This window comes from Mandrillus leucophaeus, unplaced genomic scaffold (assembly GCF_000951045.1).
Source record: "Mandrillus leucophaeus isolate KB7577 unplaced genomic scaffold, Mleu.le_1.0 Scaffold114, whole genome shotgun sequence".
Taxonomy (NCBI): Eukaryota; Metazoa; Chordata; class Mammalia; order Primates; family Cercopithecidae; genus Mandrillus; species Mandrillus leucophaeus.
The window spans coordinates 1,318,409-1,324,227 of record NW_012099654.1 but is presented as its reverse complement, the minus strand read 5'-3'; the positions used below and the strand labels follow the sequence as shown (position 1 = coordinate 1,324,227).

General features: G+C 42.3%; 1 protein-coding gene across 1 annotated transcript in view; it reads left to right on the top strand.

The window, feature by feature from the left end:
* The window catches only part of PDE8B (phosphodiesterase 8B), a 243,906-nt gene that overhangs the window by 25,884 nt on the left and 212,203 nt on the right, over positions 1 to 5,819 (top strand). The window lies entirely within an intron of this gene.

The window sequence follows — 5,819 nt, the reverse complement described above, 5'->3', positions numbered from 1 at the left end:
ATTTGGCAAACAACAATATTTTTTGCAAGACAATGGATTTGTTTTCTAAATCTAGATTTTCACACAGGATGTTTCCTTAAGGGTGGTAGAACCTACAGTGACTTCCATTACATAGAGAAGTTGTTTCAGGGTCTTCTCCCTTCATTTCTTTCTTCTTCCGATATTATCATCCCTGCCTTAGGAGACATTGTCTAGTCACCCTGTCTGCTGACGGCCTTCTGGCGCCACCAAGGTTAGTTCTGCCTCTGTGCCTTTGTTCATGCTGTTCCCTGTGATTGACAAGTTCTTATTGAAGCCCAACTGACATGCCCCCTTCTTCCCTTCCCAATGACCATAACTACTATAAAAGAATTGACAATACCACACATCTTCGTTCTGGGCCCTTGACACTCATGGATTTTATTCCATTCTCATGTGTAAGTCCCATCTGCCTGATTGCTCTGTAAGTTCCTTTGGAGTAGGACTGCACCTTGTGTTTCATGCATATATCCTTTTGTGTCTGATGCTTTTGTGAAATGTATTTGTAAGACTTTAGGAAATGAATGTTCCATCTCTCCTAGCCTGACTATTGGGGTCCAAAATTCTGGAGGTGAGTAGCATTCTGAAGTCTTTGCAGGGCGAATCCAGCCCCTCCCTGTGGGGTGCTTGTTAACAAGAAGGACAGATCACTTTTGTACTATGCAGACTCAGGACCCAGCATTTGGTGGCCTCCAAGTTTCATGATGTTGACTTAAGGAAGTCAGACGTTGGCTGACTCTCTGTTTGCTACAACTGGCAAGAGAAAACCATCCTATGGGCCAAATCCTCTCCTTACTTTCACTTGGCCTATGGCAAAAGGTCCAATAAGTGATGCACCTATAGTTACAAATACAACTTATTTTTACTCTCTTGAAAGACCTGTCTCTGTAAACTCACTTGGTAGGAATATTTCACCAAGAAAGTGGCTCCCCATGGCTTTCTTTGTCTCTCATTTTCTTTTTTCCTCTCTGTGTGTCTGGTTCTGTGAGGTTTCCTTTGTAAATGTGTATGCATTAGTTTCTCTGTCTCCACCTATCTCTGATTCTCTCCCTTTTAAATTTATTTTCCATCTTTCACCTTCTGTCCAAAGGAAAAAAAAATCAGTGGAAATCCATAAAAGAAAATAGAGTTACCTAAATACTTTCTGTGGAGAGAATTAGGAAATATTATACTTATTCATTTATGTGGTTTTTTATGCACTGAAACTGGTTTTCAGAAAAATAAATTTGCTGTTTCTTGTCTACACCACTTTATACTCACTTATGAACCTCAACACATGTTCATACATTTTCTATATTTGTAATTAATCCATGTACATATCTATTTTTAACCTAACATTGTTTTGTTAGGTTTTATATTACTACAAATAGTGATATTTACATGTGATTTGTTGAGCCATTCCCTAAGTGTTTGATGGTTGAATTATCTCCAGTTTCATTATCATAGACAACATTGCTACCAACAACTTTGTACAAATTATTATATTTTATTATTTTGGCTTTTTCTGATGTGCATTACCAAAAGACTACCATGATCTAATCAAAGGCATTCACTGCCTTTAAAAACTAAAAACGCAGAGCATAAAACTCTATTAAACAAACAAATAAAATAACCCCTTCCATTTTGGATAATAACAGTTAAGAGAAAGACAGAAGACAAAGAAATGGGAGAAAATTATTCATTCATAAATTCAACAAATATTTGAGCACCTTCTGTATACTAGGCACTGTTCCAAAAGTATGGGATACATCAGTGAATAAGAAGGCCCCAAACCCCTGCCTTTGTAGAGCCAATATTCTAGTGGGAGAAGGCAGACAATAAACATAATAGTAAGTCAGCTAATTATATAATAAGTTGGAAGGTGATATATGCTATGAAATAAGAAAAATAGGCTAAGGGGAATCAGGAGTGGTAGAGGAACAATAGAGGTATGTGGGTTGCAATTTCAAACAAGGGTTGGGAATAGGCATCACTGAGTAGGAGACATTTGAGCAGAGACTTGAAGGAAGTGAGGAAGTTAGCCTTGCAAGTGCTGATGAAGCTGCACAACAGGCAGAGGGAACAGCTACTGGCTAACAATGTTGGATATCCTGGAGAGACAGCAAGGAGGCTGGTGTGGCTGGAGCAGTGAAGGGGGGGCTCAGCAAGGTCGCCAGGACCCACATCGGGTAGGGTCTTCGAGGTACTTATAAGGACTTAAACTTCAAGGAGGCTGTGGAAAGGTTATACTGGATTCACTTTCTTTGAAAGGACAGATGCTGGACCTGTCCTTAACCCCTGAACCAAGTCTCTGGGATAGAACCAGGGAACTGTTGAATTTCTGGCAAATTCCTCAGGGTGGTTCTGTTGTGCATGTGGATTCAGGACTACTCTTTCTGTTCAAAAGTCCCACAATTCTAAATATAAAATAATTTAATAAAAGGAAGCAAAAATTTCACAGCATTCTCAAATGTTGGTGATTTACAGACTCTGGAGATTAGCTAGGAAATTGAAGCCCAGAGGTTAAGTGACTTGCTCAAGTTTACACAGCCACAAGAGGCAGACCTCGGTTTCAGATTCACTTGTCTATCCCTGAATTCAATGTGCCTTCCCCTGTACTGGGCTGCCTAATAAACGGTATCATTTCACTTATCAGGTGGTTAGATTTCCAATAGCTCCACCATTAGGAACATAGTTTGAATCCAGAAGCTCTATAAGGTTGATTGGTTGATTAAATGTTTGATTATCTAAAAATCAATCAGATAGCTACTATTGTTTTAACCTTTACAGCTAAGAATCATTCAAAATGTATTAATCACATTTGCTGCTTCTCTAGAGGAATTCTAAAGAGTCATGCCATCTTAGAATTGGAAGGGACCTTAATTGTTCAGCATCTTGCAGTGCCTGTGGGCCATAATTTTAAAGTTAGCTCTTATTTAATCCTATTATAAAACACATAAGCCATTCAGGTGACCCTGGACATATTGGAGGTTTTGTTTTACGGTATGTTTCTGATTTAGGTTACTTTCTTTTGATTTGCTTCTTGGATATTTTCTGTTGCTAAATTTTTCTCCACTTAATTTTTTTTTTATAACGTTGGTCTTTCTGGCCTTATTCTGTAACTTGGGCCTAAATTTTATCAGCAATGTCTGAGCCTGTAGTCTCTGCTCTCATCTGGGATGTATTGAAGTGGTCAGTGGCAATTGATTCAGAAATCCCTTCTATGGGCTAGAACTCAGGCCTCACAACTAAGCTGTGGAAATTTCAGTTAAACCATTTCCCCTCCACTTGCACACTTCTGCAGGTTTCAGCAGCCAGATCTGTTTCAGCAATGGGGGCAGGTTGCACATTCCCGCTGAGAACACTTGGTGGAGATTATAGGGACACATTATTTTTTTCTTTCACTAAGCCAGAATTGGCAGTCGAAGATGTGTTTGAGCTACTGGCTGCTTTGGGAATGGGAAGAAAAATGTATACCTAGTGCATTTCCCCTTCTATCTTCTATTCCAACAAAGAACTTGCAGTCAATGAAAGGCACTGGTCCTAATATGAACTGTTCAGTTAACCCACTAAAGCAGCCTAGTCCTTTTCACTAGCTACCTTGAGGTCACCTACTCTTTCAAGGCTTAATTATTCTTATTTTTTAACGTAGAAAGTTCAACCTAAATTTGTTTCTGGGTGACTTGTAGCTTCATGATTCAGCTCCTAACGTTCTCCACCAGAAGATTGGTTGTAATTTATATTTTATCACAATCTTCTTGCCTTTCAAAGCCTCAGTGAGTGACTGGTGCTTTTTTTCTGGGTGGTTTCATTGCATTCCTAGAGAAAACTCTGAAAAAGTAGACATGTGTCATGAGAATTAGCATGGCTCTAAATTTCAATATGTGAAGGCTGTCATTGATAGCTCCATGAAAGGTAATGACTGAAATGCTATATGCATTATCACAGATAAGCTTTAGGAATGATTAAACCCTGACTTGAACATTACATCAGGGACTAGTGTAGAGAGTAGTGTTTTTGCAATTTAACTCTGATGTTGTTTTCCCAGGTCCTAAATTGTCCTTTGGAAGCAGAGAAGATGGTAGCTATGAGGCTTAGTTTTAAATGAATGGCTGTCCCCATATCTCAGTCTCAGCCATTTAATGTGGTGTTCTTATAGGCATGGATGGGACAAGGAAGCATGGACCTCAGCAGCCTGGAAGGGAACTGTGGTGGAAGCTATGATGCCAGGAAAGGACTTACTCCTCCAGCTACTGGGAGTGCTGCCAGCAGAAAGCCCTTGGCTCGGCTGACATCTCCTGGGGGCAGTGCCTCAGCTGAAGAGAGCCACCTTGCCCAAGGTCACTGAGGTGGCCTGCATGTAAAGACTGGTCCATGCTGGGGTATAAAGGCCCATCAGAGCAGCTCAGAACCCAGCCCCAACTCAGAACAACTCTGATGCATCATCCCACCTTCAGAATCCTCCCTGCAGGGATGCCTGAGGCTTGGTCAATTTCTCCCCTGCTCAAGCTTGCCTCCCTCCCATCCCTTCCTTTATTTCCTCCCACAAATGACTATAAGAGCACTTCCTAAAAAGCCTCCCTCTGCCTGCTAAACACCATCTCAGAATCTGCTTCTAGGAGGACCCAACCTGTGCAGAAATTTTATGAGCCATTTGCCTGTCCATTAAAAAATATAGCATAGACTTTTTCCAGGTTAGCTGGAGATGGAGTTTTTTGTATCAAAAAAAGAGACAGCTAAACTGAGACGAGAAGCAAAGGTAGAAGAATAAGGTTAGACTCTTTCTCTGTATATCTGAATTTGGGATTGGGAATGATACCTTGCTTCTCTATGAAATTTAGAAACTGTCTTTTGAAGTCTTCATCCAGTCACGTCCAAGAGTGGTACAGGAAGAAAAAGGAAAATATGAAAAAAAAAAAAACCCTTAAAATTGAATACTTCTTTGTGCCTTGCATTAAGCCTCTATGTTATTGCCCTTGTCTGTATAAGCAACTCTAGATAAAATCCTTTCTTAGACCATCTAATTATCTCCTCGTACCATTGTGGCAATAGGGCAGGAATTATTGTGGGAACCAGTGACTGAATGGGCAGTGGCGTCTTGCAGCTCTAACTCGGAGTTCACAAGGGAAGGATGAACAGCAGCCATCCTTCTAAAGGCATTCTTCCTCTCCTCCAGCACAGCTCAGTCTATGCATGCCTCACCAAGGAGAATGAGGAAAGGCCTTGTTGACTGCCCAGCCCAGAATGTGAGGAAGAGCAGTTGATATGGGCGGCTGGATGGGGTAGAAATCAGCATGAACATTTAGTGGCACCCAAGGAAGAGGTGAAAACGTGGGAGAAAGCCAAGAACCGTCAGACAGCTTCTTTCTGTTCTTCCCTTGGATCTTAGGGGAACGTATGTGTTCAAGGGTGCCTTCCTCCGCAGGGCCTCCCATCCCTTGGCATGAACTTCCAAACGATGAGTAGACATGGAATGGGCTTCTTCCAAAGACTGGGTCACCATCCAACTCAGCCTTCGGAGTAGGCGGTGGGGCTGTGGGAAGAGGACGGACCCATGAGGTCTCTCCATCACTCCCCGGGTGTGTTGACAGGCGAGCAAATGCAGTGGATGGGCCTGGGCTGTAGGGCCCCTGCCATTTCGGGAGGGGCCTCCTGGTGTTTAGCTCTGGGATGTGTGAAAATGTGTTGGTGAAAAGCGAGAGGCTTACACAGCCCTTCAGGGGAAGAGGGGCTGGGGCGCTGGGGGCGGCGTCGGGATGAGTGCAGAAGAGACGAGGCCTCTGGACAGCGGAGGAGGAGGGGAGGGCGCCGAGACGCGGTGC